The 16,053-nt window shown below is 43.8% G+C and overlaps 1 protein-coding gene across 5 annotated transcripts in view; it reads right to left on the bottom strand.

Annotated features, from left to right (window-relative positions):
• The window catches only part of SMAP1 (small ArfGAP 1), a 143,547-nt gene that overhangs the window by 105,022 nt on the left and 22,472 nt on the right, over window positions 1–16,053 (bottom strand). The window contains exon 1 of one of the 5 annotated variants that reach the window (XM_049695438.1): window positions 15,125–15,146. The exons of the other annotated variants lie outside the window; for them this stretch is intronic. The gene's annotated coding sequence lies outside the window, so the exon portion shown is untranslated. Of the gene's footprint in view, window positions 1–15,124; window positions 15,147–16,053 lie in introns of those variants that run through there. 5 annotated transcript variants of the gene reach the window in all.

Genomic DNA, 16,053 nt, shown 5'->3' on the forward strand with positions numbered 1-16,053 from the left:
CATAATTCATTAATTTAATCTCAACAAGTATTCACTTTTAAAAGGAAAAAAGATATGAGTGCATCACACAAAGGGTAAATATAACTTTGTTAAACTTTTTAAAAAAAATCAGTTGACATACATATATATATATACAGAAATCAGGTCACGTTATAAAGTGTTGTTTCTCTGGATCACAGTCAAATAAGACTGAAAACACTACAAACAAACTCATACATATATTCGGGACCTCCCTGGTGGCACAGCAGTTAAGAATCCGCCTGCCAATGCAGGGAACACGGGTTTCAGCCCTGGTCCGGGAAGATCCCACATGCCACGGAGCAACTAAGTCCATGCGCCACAACTCTAGAGCCCGCGAGCCACACTACTGAGCCTGCGAGCCACAACTACTGAGTCTGTGTGCCACAACTACTGAGCCCACGCGCCGCAACTACTGAAGCCCTCATGCTCTGAGGCCCGCGTGCTGCTACTGAGCCCGCGTGCTGCAACTATTGAAACTCACGCACCTAGAGCCTGTGCTCTGCAACAAGGGAAGCCACCACAATGAGAAGCCCACGCACCACATTGAAGAGTAGCCCACGCACCACATTGAAGAGTAGCCCCCGCTCGCCACAACTACAGAAAGCCCGTGCGCAGCAACAAAGACCCAACACAGCCAAAAATAAATAAAGTTATAAAAAAAACTCATATATATATACTCAAGAAGCCATGTAACCAGAATATTTTTAGCAGCATGATTTCTAAAAAGATTGACAAGACCTTAAAAACGTTCAACACTATGATTATCTCCATACATGGAATATTACACAACAGTGAAAATGAATAGGCTGCACACATCAACATGGTTGAACGTTACGTTTGTAATCAATTTTAGCACAATGTAAGATATACGTAAGGGGCAAGGAGGACCCGAGCTACGGAGACAAGTCTGCTGGAAGGCGTGCAGGTCTCACAGAGAGCTTGAAATGAAGTTTAAAGGCTGTCTAGGAGGCCCCTGGCACAGAATATACCAAAACACATCTTGGCAAAGGCTAAACAAGGTGAGGATGGTAGGGGAGTCTGGGAGAGCTGAAGGGCAGGGCATTAGAGTAACAGGAAACTTTCAGGAGCTGACAGCGGAGGCAGCACAGCGGAACACCTCACACAGCAACAAAGGGACAGGCCCAGACCCCGTGGCAAGGCCCGCTGTCCTCTTGCAAGTTCACCACAGCACTCCCACTCACACATGCCCTTTCCTGCCTTCCTGCCTCTGCACGTGTTGCCCCTCCGCTCTGAATGTTCTCTCCAGGCCGCGGCAGGCCGGGCTCACTCGGCCACACACTGCCTCCTCCAGGTGACTTCGGTGACCCTGCAGCTCCAGCTGCCTCCCCCAGCTACCTCTCCATCGTTCACAAGACTTACAACAACTCCTCTGAAGTTCACCTAAAAATCTAAGGTGAACAAAAAGACAAATACAGAAAAACACAAATAGATAAACAGCTGGAGGGTTTAACTATTTTAGCAGCTAAGTCTCCCACTAAGAAAAAGAAAAGAACTGCACGGTCAGTTCTAGATCGGTGTCTCCCAGCACATGCACATCCCTGGGGATGTGATGAAAATGCGGATTCTAATCTGGTAGCCCTGGACGGTGCCTGAGACTCTGCAATCCTGACAAGCAACCCAAGATGCCCATGCTGCCATCACAGACCACATTTAGAATAGCAAGATTCCAGATTACTTTTTGTATAAAATGTCTCATAGATAAAATAGTCCATTTTCTGCTGACAGCATCTATCTTCATTTGCCTGTGTGGTTTCTGTCCTTTTCCTCTTCCCATTTTATGTTGTTTGTTACCTCAAATTATCCCTTTTTGTGTTATGATTTTGTTACCAAATTGAAGTAGCTATAGTTATTTTCACTGCTTTCTTTTCCTTTAGCCTTTATGCTGTAATTAAATGTTTAACAACCTATTCTGATACAGTCACAATTTTCTGATTCTATTTACCACCTTATTCAAAGTTTGTGTACTTTTGCCTTTTCATTTCAGGTAGAACATGTCTTGTAAGGCAGGTCTGGTGGTGATGAACTCCCTCAGCTTCTATTTGTCTGGCAGAGCCTTTATTTCCCCTTCATATCTGAAGGGGAACTTTACTTGGCAGAGTATTCTCAGCTGACAGTTCTTCTCTTTCGGTGTTCTCAAAATATCTCTCCCCTCTCTTGGCCTGTAGAGTTTCTGCTGAGAAATCTGCTGGTAGCCTAATGGGGGTTCCTTTACAGGTGACCATCCTTTTTTCCTGGCTGCTTTAAAATTCTTTCTTTGTCATTGACTTTTGATAGTTTTAATATAATGTGTCTTGGAAAAGGTCTTTTTGCATTGAGATAATTAGGGTTCTGTTAGCTTTCCGAGCTTGTATATCCAGTTCCCTCCCCAGGTTTGGGACGCTCTCGGCTATTATTTCTTTAAAAAAAATATATTTATTTATTTATTTGGCTGCGCCAGTTGCAGCACATGGGATTTTCGTTGCAGCATGCAGGATCTTTTAGTTGCGGCATACGAACTCTTAGTTGCAGCACGTGGGCTCTTAGTTGTGGCGTGTGGGATCTAGTTCCCTGACCAGGGATCGAACCTGGGTCCCCTGCACTGGGAGCACGGAGTCTTAGCCACCAGACCACCAGGGAAGCCCCACAGCTATTATTTCTTTAAATAAGCTCTCTGCTCCCCTCACCCGCTCCTCTCCCTCTGGGACACCCATCACCCTAACATTGCCCTTCCTGAATGACTTGGACAGTACTCTCAGAATTTCTTCATTTTGTTTAGATCTTATTTCTCTGTCCTCTTCCACCTGTATCATTTCTATCTCTCTGTCTTCGAGTTTGCTAATTCTCTCTTCCATCTGCTCTGCTCTGTTTCCAGTGCCTTCTAATGTGTTCTTCATCTCCTTTATTGAGCTCTTCAGCTCCAGAATTTCTGTTTGGTTCTTTTTTTAGCGTTTCACTCTCTGCGGTAAAGTAATCCTTCTGTTCATTAATTTTATTCCTGAGCTCACTGAACTGCCTTTCTGACTTTTCTTATAGCTTGTTGAGTTTCTTCATGACAGCTATTCTGAATTCTCTATCAGTCAGACTGCAATATTCCACGACTTTAAGTTTGGTTTCTGGAGATCCGTCGTTTTCTTTTTGTGATGCCGTGTTACCATGGTTTTTCATGTCACCTGATGAGGTGTTCCTCTGCCAGTGCATCTGAAGTAGTGAACACCTCTCTTCTTTAAGTAAAGCTTTTCTCCAACTTGATTTTAATGATTCAACTGGTTGGTAATTAGAGGCCTTTCTTTTGTTTTCCAGAAGGTGGCGCTAGGGCCCCAGTGTTTGGTTTCTCTTACCTGCACTGCCTCTGATCACATAGGAGGCTCTGCACTTTCCACCCTCCACCACGCCCGTCAGAGGTGTCCCTGGTGCCCTCCGTGACGCTGCTCATGACTCCAGGGTCGCTGGTGCCCTCATGCTCCCGGTGCTGCTGTACTGGGCTGCCACCTACGGCACTGGGATGGCGGCATCCCCACCTTGTCCAGAGTCTCCTGGCTTGCAAGCTCTGCTGCCACAGGGGAGGGTTTAGGGGGCAGCCAGGGCCATGGGGTTGTCAGGTATGCACAGGCCGCTGAGTCAGGGGCGCCACCATGACTGGAGGACCAGGGCCGCAATCCCCCTCCACTGCTGCCCGGCTCCCTGTGACCATGGGCGCTGCTGCAGCCGAGTGGCCAGGCGTGTGCACGGCCTTCTCTGCTACTACTGGGTTCTCTGGGGCTGCAGGCTCAGCCGCCACGGCTACGGGTCCGGGCTCGCAAGCACTGCCTCGGCTGTTCCCCAGTTCAGCCTCCTCTGTGTGTTCCAGTCCACTCGCCTTTACATGGACAGATGTGTGGAACCCCCCGCATCTGGGGTGCTAGGCGGTGGACCTATGTTGAGTTATAGGCGTTTTACTGGTTGTAGACGGAGCGGGGAAGACAAAGGGGGTGTCTCATGCTGCCACGATGCGGACCTCACCCTCCGACTCTAGACTATGCTTGACAAAGTCTTAATCTCAAGCACTCTGCATACTTCCTGATCTGCTTTCATTATTCTTATTGAGTGTGTGACTTAAGCTGTGAAAATTTATTTTAACAAACTAAGAATCAAATCTGCTGAGGAAAAGAAGTCAAAAGTTTATTGAGAATTCAAATATTGGGTAATATTAAATTATCCATATCACCATCTCACTAAACACAACACAAATAAGCTAGCACCAACTCAACTCATATGAGTCAGCTGATAATCTCAACCACACGAAAGCAAAGCTCCAGTAACAGAACAGAAGGTACTATCTGGCCTCACTGATGTTATGGCACCTTGATTCATATTCATCATCAGTGAATCCTCAAGGACCACTCACAATCCAAACACACCCTGTTCAAAGACTGATAAACGTGGCAACAGTAAGAATGGAAATGAACGAACGTGAGAATCACCAGGAAGAACTGACAAGACTTAGTGACACAGTGACAGGCAGAGGGCACAGACCCAGATGCCTGCAAGTTCTGCTGTAAAGCATAAAGGGATCTAAAGCATACAGGTCCTTGCAGAGTCACAAAGCTTTGCAGGAAATCTGTTGAATGCTTTAAATAACAGTGACGCATCGAGATGAAAATGTCCAGCAAGCAATCAGGAACAGAAGACTAAAGCTCAAACTGGAGGTGTAAAGCACTGCCTTCAAGAGGACACCTGCAGTCTCAAGAACAAAAAGAGCAAAAAAAGAAGAACGCTAAGTCTTATGGAGAAAATGAAGAGCAGTGCAAAACCAGAGAAGGCCCGAGTTAAAATTTAAAAAAAAGATGGTCAAAGTGTCAAAAATTTCAGAGAAGTCCAGAAGAATGGGGCTAGGGCAGAACGTGTGGGTCTTCATTTCTGTACGAGGGCTTTCTCTAGTTGTGGCAAGTGGGGGCCACTCTTCATCGCGGTGTGCGGGCCTCTCACTATGGGGGCCTCTCTTGTTGCGGAGCACAGGCTCCAGACGCGCAGGCTCAGCAGTTGTGGCTCACGGGCCTAGTTGCTCCGCAGCATGTGGGATCCTCCCAGACCAGGGCTCGAACCCGTGTCCTCTGCATTGGCAGGCAGATTCTCAACCACTGTGCCACCAGGGAAGCCCGGACAGAATGTGTGGATGTGTTAACTGAGAAGGCATACGTGACCTCATGGAGAGTAGGCAGGGAAAGAGGGACTGAATTCATTCATTCTGAATTCCATTACCAGGTGGAGGGGGGCAGGAATTTACCTAATCTGAATCCCATTACCCAATTAAACTCTTTCTCCATTTCAGTGTCCAACTCCAAACCTCTACCACATCTATAATCTTGATCCTTCATAAATCAACTTTATTTTGCACTACTCCAAATTACACACTCGGGGAGCCAACTGGTTAGTCAGAAATCAGAAAACTCATTGCTTTCCCTAGAATACAACTCAGTTATCCAGTCTTAAAACTTTCCTGCACACCATTTCCCTTGCCTAGGATGTTCTGCTTGTGACCACACAAATCCTACCTCATCTTCAAGGCCTAACCAGAGTCCCATATTCTCCAAAAAGCCTTTCCGTATGACTCCATACCTCCATTCCGCCTTCCTATAAATGTCTATAGCCCATGACAGCTTCTCTCACACAATACACAGCAAGTACCTGCTGTTTCTTCACTTGTACTTAGTCATGTCTACTAGAGTAAATGGTAAAGTTCTCACCAGGAAGGCTCTCCATGGCCTGCATCACCTAGCGTAAGGTCCAGATAAAGCAGCAGGCAGCGCAGTAAAAACTCTGCCAAGTCTGATGACTTGGTCAAATACACAAGTTCTTTAATACCTGAAGCAATCCATCTGTTTATTTAAAAATGGAAGCACAGGCAAAACCTGTGAGGCACAAACTGTTCTTTTTAATATCCTTTTGCCATTCTTCCTTTTAATTAAAAAAAAAGCCCCCAAGTTTTAACTACAGACATGGCTGCCCAGACAGAGACTCCATTTCTCAGCTCCCCCTGTAGCAAAGTGTGGTCCCATGACCAAGTCCTGGCCAGTGGAATGTGAGCTGAAATGATGTGTGCTGACATTATCCATACTGGGCCTGTTCCCCTTGCCTCTTCCCCTTCCCCATGTGCTGAGAAGATGGGAAGAAGTGAACAACCTGCTACCTTGGATCCAGATATGCAAGCCTCATGGTGAAGAGGACAGAACTACTAGCTCATCTCCAGACTAATGTGAAGAAACAAACTTCTATCCTGTTGAAGCCACAGTATTTGGGGGTCTTTTTGTTACAACAGCTAAGCCTGTAATCTACCTAATTCAATGTGCAGTATATTTGCATGTTGGCAGCAGTCATAAGAACGTACCAGAGATTTATTCCTTACTTCAGAGCCAAAATTGTAAGAAGAGGTGTTTACGAATAATAAAGCACATTTTCATCAAACCTTAGTTTTCTAGACTCAATTTAAATCACCAAATATGTACTAAGTGTCTAGTTTCACCAAAGTATTAAATGAAGGAAACAAAACACAGTTCCTGCCTTCAGGGAGCTTGCACTCTAATAAGTCATTCAGTGGTTACAGTGTAAGTGCAAAGGATGTGGAAACACAAGAGAGGAAAAGATGAATGTAGGGCGGGGATATTAGTACAGCCTTTGCAGAGACAGTGGCAATTCAGGTGGTCACTAAAACGTAAGTCCAGTTACAGCAGGTAAGGTCTGGACAAGGTATAAGGACAAGGTACATTCTACGTAAAATGCACAGTGGCCCTTCCACCTTGAAGAGCTTCAGCTGTGCTGTAATGCTGCAGCCAAAAAATACAATACCACAGCACCTGATTTCTGCTAAGTTTCTTTATTTAAATACTGATTTGATTTTTTTTTAGGTTGTGATATATATATGCACCTAAAATTTGTATAGTACAAGTGACTACTAGCTTTCAGATAGAGATTAAAGACAGTTTTAAAGCACAGAAAGTAGAAAGACTGAGGTTTCCTGAATGAGAAACCATTATATATCTAAATAATGTAAAAACATACTATATATCTAAAAAAAAAGAACAGGCATTTTACTGAGAATTCATTATACTTTCCTTATAGATCTCATACCATTTGAGAAATAAGATGAAATCGTATGCTCTTCTGAGAAGAAACTTCTCAAGTTTCTGATTACCATGACAGACCAGCAAACAGAAAAGCTTCTTTGAATTTTTTATGAGGAACAAAGAACATATCACCAACTGCTAACGTAACTTCCTGTCAAGACTTAATCCTTCCATAAAGCCTTCTCCAATTCCCCTAAAACTTTTTACATAACATTTATCACAGTGATTTACAGTTAACTGTTTTAGCTGTCTTTTCTGTGACACAGTGATCTCTTTGAGCACAGAGACTTCATTTTATTGATCTTTGCATGCTCTGTACCCAGCACAACGTCTGGTATAAAACCGTAGGCAGTCTCTAGCTTACAAATGATACCTAAGACCTTGTACCACCGGAGTTACTGCTGCCAAAACATGCAGGAAAGTATTTTTAGAGGAAACTAACATCTTACTGAACATGCAAGACATTATTCATTGTATTTCTAGGAACCCTGCCTGATTTAATCCTAATAAACATATGAGGTAGATAATATTACCACACCATTTTTAGGACTGAGAAGTGAGTTACTTTTTTATAGTGAGTTACTATTTTATAAAGTCAGGGAGTATACACAGCATAGTTGTGAAGAACAGATTTTTCAGACTGCAGGTAACAGCCCATTATGTGTTATATCTATTCTGGGTTAAACATAACAATACAGAACAGAACAGAGTGTGCGACATTACAGTAAGAGTCACTATCCACGAAACAGTTCTTTCAGTCATACGTACGTATGTACTGACTCACCATGTGAAATGTTTTTTTCTCAATGTGTCTCCAAGACAAAAGTTTGAGCCACTGCTGACTCCACCATTTTATTGTGTGAGTTTGGACCCCTCCCTAAGCTTTGGTTTCCCTATCTGTGAAATGGTGCTGAAAATAGAAAGCTGACAATAATGGTTGTGGAAAACATCAAATGAGATAATCTTCATGAAACACAGTATCTGACACAAAGTAAGCTCTTGAAAAGTATTAATTTTTCATTAATATATAACCCAATTAAGCATGCTAGGTATTACCCCTCTGAAGATTGGCTTGTTAAGATTTTTCATTTTAATTTTTAAGTAAGATCACTTGGATCATATAAAGATAAAAACCAAAGCAATAAACCCCAACAGTAAATGTTTTCTTAAAGAAATCAAAATAAGATCCACCAACTTTGCCGTCAAAATCTTGATCTATCACCAGGCCAAGATTTGAACAGAATGGTAAGGTTTGGCGCCTCTGTTTCCCTTTGGGTGTTTCTAATTACACCATTATCCAAAACTTTTTAATTTTTTTCTCTCCCTAACCAAGCATCACCACTCTTCCCCATTCAGGCCTTCATTCCTTGGTAAACATGCCAAACTGCCACACTTCACACAATCGTAGTGGACCTTAGGTTCATGAAGTAGTTACTCAATGAAGGCAGCATAACAGCTCTTCTACAGAGAAAGACCCGCGTCTGAACAGCCAAGACACTTAAACGGCTATGAACTACAGACAAATTATGTGACCCCTCTAAACGTCAGTTTCCAAAACTATCAAACAGGGCGACTTCATCTACACCTTTTAGGGTCCCTTGAAATTACAGCACCTAGCACAGAGGGAACTATACATGTCAAGTCTAGTCCCCTTTACTGACAAGGCCATCCTGTCACTCCTTAAACATTTCAAGTAATAGAGTGTTACCATCTTGCAGCCTACACGAACCACACTCAATTACATCTATCAGAAAATTCTCTCTTATACTAATATGAAAATGCCACGAGTTCAAAGGAGGAACAGATCAGGATGAGCTGAAGCAGCAGGACGCAGTTTCATTCAAAGGCAGCTTCTGGAATGCAGTGGGACCTGAAGTGGGCCAGGGGAGACGGATGAGGGTCAGATGAGCAGAGAAAACTTAGAAGGTTAATCGTTCATTCACTCATTCATTGACTCGCCGTCATCAAAAATGTGCTGAATGCTTATTATGTGCCAAGAACTTTCTAGATGGTGGGGATCCAGAAGGGAAATAGAACACATGAAAGTCCCTGCCCTCATGAGCTACGTGTTCCAGTGGAGCAAGAGAGAGACACAAACAAGCTATAAAATGTTTAGGATCTCAGATTGTGATAAGGGCTATGGAGAAAAGAAAATTAAGTGGGTACGGAGAATAGCAAGTGCTTAGAAAAAAAGCTGGGATGCAATTTTAAATACAACGGTCAGGGAACACAACACTGATGAAGTGGCATTTGAGCAGAGCCCCAAAGCAAGGAAACAGGCAGATATCTGGGGAAAGGGTTCCAGACGGAGAGAATAACAAGCACATAGACCCTGAGGTAATTCTAGTAGGATTAAAAACCACACACACACACACACACGTAGAGTGAAGGCACATAGCACCTCTGGTCAATAGCTTCTAACAAAACATGAAGGATAAGAGCATAAGTGAAAATACAGGCGGAAGACACTGCAAAGAGTCTGGACTCCCAAATTTGATTTTATGCTATTAGCAACAAGGACTCACTGAACAGTTATGAACAGGCCAGTGAAATGAATGAAACCACAGCTTAAGAAAAAGCGTAATGAATGCTCGATTATTCAGAGTTTACAATTATCTGTTAACTACACAGTAACAAAAAGTAACTTGCTTTTTCTTCACCTTCTTCAGATGCTGGCTCAATTAACACCAACTTTCAACATTAAGTGAAAAAATGAATTTAAATAATTAGCGTCTTTATATTTTTGACATATACATTTTATATATTAAAACTATGGCTTTAAAAAAAAGCCTTGATATGGGGAAAGCAGAAACTGTGGCTAACATGATATTCTGAATTAGCTACAAAGTTCAACTACTTTTTTGTCTTTCACGTTCACGAATGATGGAGATGGCTGATTAAGCCCACTTCATGTCTTCGGCATCAGTAATAAATCAGTGAAACACTGATAAATCACGACTTCAACAAACATCACTGTGGAACATACCAGTCTTGTTTGCATTTTTAGCGTGAGGACTCAGTGCAAAGACTAAGCCAAATTCTGTACCTGTTTGAGAACAGCAAGCTATAATTACATAAACAGATGTTTTCAATAGTACAAAAAAGAATGTGATGATCTCTGAAACATGAAATATGTAATAATATGCTGCAGACCATAATCAAATGTTTTGACTTGAAAAAACTCTGTGACATCAGTCAGCAAAGTAACATCAAATTTATATCTGAAGAGCTTATCATAAGAGACTTCCTCTACAAACAAAGTCAGCCTGTAGAGGACGGGGAGGACGGACTTGGTGGCTGGCCCCTGCTGCATCCAGCAAGTCGGCAGAGGCAGGCCTGGAACTGAAATGGGGCGGCAGGGCAGCAGCAGCATCAGTAGTCCTGCCACGTCCTCCTGTGTTGTGCCAGTGGCTCTAAGCATTACATGAAAACAAATGTTCTGAGAAAATTCAATGTAACTATTCTCTCCAGGGAGCCTAGGGAAAGTTAAGGTTTCAGTAAAAAGAAACAGAAGTTTTAAAATTAATTTTCTTTTTGTGCCCCTTTTCTACTAAAATATTATACTGAGTTCCAGGTTTCTAGCCAACATGAAGGAACAGACACTGAGTTTACCCTATTGACTTAAAAAACCTTAAAAACCAAACAAACTATATAAGACAATATTCCTGAAGAGACTGGGAACGAAGAGACGGAAGAGGAAGCACTTCCTGCCTGGGGGAAGTCCTCGCCATGCACCGGGAAGATAAATCGAGGATCAGCCCGGTGGTCTCCCTACAATGGAGCCAGGACCACAGAGATCAAATGGCTAGATTCCCTAAGGCAGAGTACAGGAGAGGAGGGAGGCACACAGAGAACGCCTGTTCTGTGAAAGATCACCTTCAGGTACACAACCAAGTACTACTAATCTGCAAGTATGAGGAACCCACAGAAGACAGGGAAAGTACCATCCAAAGCTCAAAACAGTCAAGGATCGTGTCTGTGCCCATCAGCCAGACCAGAGAACCTCATCACTCATGGAGCATCAGATGGGGAATTCAGAAGAATCTTGCCTATTAGCAGGGAAAACTAACTCTAGAGTAAATGCTACTCTAGTTTCACCTAACAAAGCTTACAAGCAAGATCTGAAAGGGTCAGACTATTTCCAAATAACTGCATCAAAAGAAAAAAAACCCTCAAGCATATTTATAGAAACACAAAAAAAATCCAGAACCAACAAGCAAAATTCACACTATCTAGCATCCAATAAAACATTACCAGGCATGCTAGAAGCGGGAAAATACTATCTATAGAGAGGAGAAAAGTCAATCAATTGAAACTGGCCCCAAAATAACATAAATGATAAGATTAGGAGACAAAGACATTATTATCACCTGTGACTTCCATATGTCCAAGAAGTTACAGGAAAGACTGAACAAGGGCTTCCCTGGTGGCGCGGTGGTTGAGAATCTGCCTGCTAACGCAGGGGACACGGGTTCAAGCCCTGGTCTGGGAGGATCCCACATGCCGCAGAGCAACTAGGCCCGTGAGCCACAACTACTGAACCTGCGCGTCTGGAGCCTGTGCTCCGCAACAAGAGAGGCCCCCATAGTGAGAGGCCCACGCACCGCGATGAAGAGTGGCCCCCGCCTGCCGCAACTAGAGAAAGCCCTCGCACAGAAACGAAGACGCAACACAGCAAAAATAAATAAAAAAAGAAAGAAAGAAAAGACTGAACAAGTAGAGGCATGGAATGGGATGGGGGGGAATGTGTATATATGTATATATATGTGTGTGTGTATATATATATGTGTGTGTATATGTATGTATTTGTGACTACTACAGATGCAAACTACAATGCCTGAGATAAAAAACACACCGGGGAGAATTAAGAGGAGATTAGACAACACATAAAAATATATTAAAGAGGACTTCCCTGGTGGTGCAGTGGTTAAGAATCCGCCTGCCAATGCAGGGGACACAGGTTCGAGCCCTGGTCCAGGAAGATCCCACATGCCGCAGAGCAACTAAGCCTGTGAGCCACGACTACTGAGCCCGCGCACCTAGAGCCCGTGCTCTGCAACAAGAGAAGCCACCGCAATGAGAAGCCCTTGCACCACAACAAAGCAACTACACTACTGGGCACTCACCAAATAAACGGAAACTTACACAAATGTACAGCATTATTTCTAACAGTCAAAAACTAGAAACAGCCCAGAGTTCCTTCAACGAGTGAATGATTATACAAACTGTAGGACATACATACCATAAGATTCCACTCCTTTTTTAAAAATTTTATTTATTTGTTTATTTTTGGCTGCGTTGGGTCTTCGTTGCTGTGCTCAGGCTTTCTCTAGTTGCAGCAAGCGGGGGCTACTCTTCGTTGCGGTGTGTGGGCTTCTCATTGCGGTGGCTTCTCTTGTTGCAGAGCACGGGTTCTAGGCACGCGGGCTCAGGAGTTGTGGCTTGTGGACTCTAGAGCGCAGGCTCGGTAATTGTGGCACACGGGCTTAGTTACTCCGTGGCATGTGGGATCTTCCCGGACCAGGGCTCAAACCTGTGTCCCCTGCATTGGCAGGCGGACTCTTAACCACTGAGCCACCAAGAAAGTCCCAATTCTACTCCTTAATAAAACAGAAAACTATTAATACATGTAACAACCTGGGTGAATCTCCCAAGAATTACACTGAGCAAATAAAGCCAATCCCAAAGTATCAGACATTCCCATTCATATAACATTTTTTAAATGACAAAATTTTACAAGTGGAACCAAATGTAAAATAGACAGCTAGTGGGAAGCAGCCACATAACACAGGGAGATCAGCTCAGGGCTTTGTGACCACCTAGAGGGGTGGGATAGGGAGGGTGGGAGGGAGGGAGACGCAAGAGGGAGGAGATATGGTGATATATGTATATGTATAGCTGATTCACTTTGTTATAAAGCAGAAACTAACACACCATTGTAAAGCAATTATACTCCAAAAAAGATGTTTAAAAAAAAGGTACCTTCCTTTGTCAAAAAAAAATTAAAGCCATTTTTATAATCATTAAAGATTCATAACAGTTGAAATTAAAAAAAGAAAATTTTACAAATGGAAAACAGATTCGTGGTTGCCAGAAGCAGGGATGGGAGGGGGCACGGGGGATGGGAGGAAGGCGTGTGTGGCTATAAAAGAGCAACACGAGAGATCCTGGTGGTGCTGGAACTGTACACAAAACATGCCCTCACGCACACACGAATGCAAGTAAAACTGCAGAAATCACTGTAAAATTGGAAATTGTATCAATGTCAATATCCTAGTTGTGATACTGTAGTTTTGCAAAATGTTGCCATTAGAGAAATCTGGGTAAAATGTATTCTTTTTAAACAATCAACATATATTAAGTATGATTCACAATGTCACAAAGTCTTAGTTTCTCTACATATGCTCTGATTTATATCTTTCATTCCATCCCAAACACACACCAAAAGGAGAAAGCAGCTATCACCTCAATTAAATGGCACAGAGAAAGATGGCCAATATTTTTAACTTTAACTTTAATCTTCAAAACAGAGAAAGAAAACACTAGAAATGCTCAATGCTCTACATTGAGAAAACTGTACCGTAATCATTTGGCAATAAAAGCAGTAAATTACAGGGCTTCCCTGGTGGCGCAGTGGTTGAGAGTCCGCCTGCGGATGCAGGGGACGCAGGTTCGTGCCCCAGTCCGGGAAGATCCCACATGCCCCGGAGGGCTGGTCCCATGAGCCATGGCCACTGAGCCTGCGCGTCCGGAGCCTGTGCTCCGCAACGGGAGAGGCCACAACAGTGAGAGGCCCGCGTACCGCAAAAAAAAAAAAAAAAATTGCAGTAAATTACATGGTACAAAAAAATCTTAATAAACTAAAATCCTACTAAACATATTCCCTCAGTTACAACTGTTTTCATATGAAAAGGGTACATGCCAAAGAAAGAAATTCGTTGTAAATGTAAAAACAATGATTACTTCATGACAATGATAATCCTTGTTATTTAAAACTCAGAACAGCACTGTCAACTGAACTTTCTGAGATATGAAAACATTCTTTAATCTGCACTGTCCAACACAGTAGCTATTAGCCATTTGTGTGGCTTTCAGGCCTTGATATGTGGCTAGTGGGAGTAAGGAAGTGAATATTTAAGTTCGCTTAAACAGCATATGGCTAGTGGCCAACCACACTGGACAGAGCAGATCTAGAACTTACAGAAAAGTTCAGAAAAGAATACGAACACACACAATATAAAAATGATCATCAGTGTGGTAGAGACAGTCATATTTCTCACCCACAGCACTATCGGCCTCTGGGGAAGAACAATTCATCGTGCAGGATTTCCCTAAGAAGAATACAGTCCTTTCAAACAATAAAGGTTTTTTTCCCGCAAATTTGTTTTTTTGGCCACTCTTGATATTACAGGGTATTATTTCATTCAAACGAATGACTGAAGCTACAGAGTTAAGAGCAATAGTACATTCTGACCAGCAGAGGGCAGAGAGACGTCACAAACACCACACTTTATATGCCAATTTCAAATGTCTGAGAAGTCCAAATGTATTGAATCCAAAGACACTACTATATTCACTTACACAAAAGGGACTGTACCTACTGAAGTAAAAGAGGAAATGTGCTAAAAGAAACGTATATTTTTCAAAAATAAACTAGCAGGTCTCCCCAGAAAAGTTTTGTCAATTTTATCAGTTTATTTAAGAGTTAACTGTAATTCCTTAAACAAAACAAAATAACCCTGGCAAATAAAATGTCAACCAAGCCTTAATTTCAAGGTCATTTACTTACATATTAACACTTTTCCACGGGTTGCAAAATAAATTCTAAACAATTTTCCTCACAGTGTAAAAGCTGTCAGAATCCGTAGGAAAATAAAGCATTCCATTCAAAAATAAACTAAACGCGGAAAACAAAACAAACAATGGCATCTGGCAAAGGTGCTAAGAAGCGGCCCAGGTGTGCATGAGGACCACCAGAGAGACGCCGGCACGCTGAGACCCACCCTGTCACTGCCGACTCCAGGGCGGCTGGGCTTCGCTCCATCACACTCCCGCAGAGAGCCGGAGGAGAGGCTTCCCGTCCACCGGCCCAGGGCCCCTCGCAGCCCCGCCCTCCCCTCCGCACCACCCGAGGCCCGCCCCTCTCCCAAGGCTTCTCCCAGCAGCCCGAGCAGCCCCCAGCTCCCGGCGACTCCACCTCCCTCCCGCCTCCTCCCTGCGGCCCCGCCCCCGACCCCGCCCCCGCTTCTGCCATGCAAGGCCCTCGGCCGGGAACACCGGGGCAGGCCTCCGAGGCCAACGACCCCCGAGCCCCTCCCTAGCCTTCCGCCTGGCGCCTGGAACGGGAAAGGCCGGTGCACTCGGTGGACGCCCGAGCCGCTCCCAGCCCCTCCTCCCCAGAGTGACGGCCGCTCTCCTCCTCCAAGCCTGCTCCCCCCTTCTTTCCCCGCTCCCCCTGCAAGGCTGGCCCTACTCGCTGTGCTTTCGGCCTGCCTGTCCTCTTAGAGCGAAGGCTCCTGCGGGGCAAGGCGGGGCAAGGCAGGGCAAGGAGGGCTTCTGTCCTACGCCTCTAGCTCCTGTCTGCTCTAAGGGACCAGCAGATAAAGGGGGGGAAAAAAAAGAGAGAGAGAGAGAGAGGTAGCTGCCTTCTTTTCCTGAGCCTTCCATAAAGTACTCTAGAGTGGGAGCAATCTCAGGATTTGCTCAATTTCATTGTTTACCAGACAAAACATAATTCACAAATGCTTCCTTCAAAGTAGTAAAATAACTATGAGTGCTAAAAAACCAAAACCAAAACAAAGACCTGACTAAATTATCAAACCCTTACTTTGTGCCAGGGCACCACTTCACAGCTCAGTTAACCCTCACAATCCTGTGACACAGGGATCACCGTTTTACATGTAGTGACACTGAGGCTTAAAAGTTTAAATAC

This window comes from Orcinus orca, chromosome 12 (assembly GCF_937001465.1).
Source record: "Orcinus orca chromosome 12, mOrcOrc1.1, whole genome shotgun sequence".
Lineage (NCBI taxonomy): Eukaryota > Metazoa > Chordata > Mammalia > Artiodactyla > Delphinidae > Orcinus > Orcinus orca.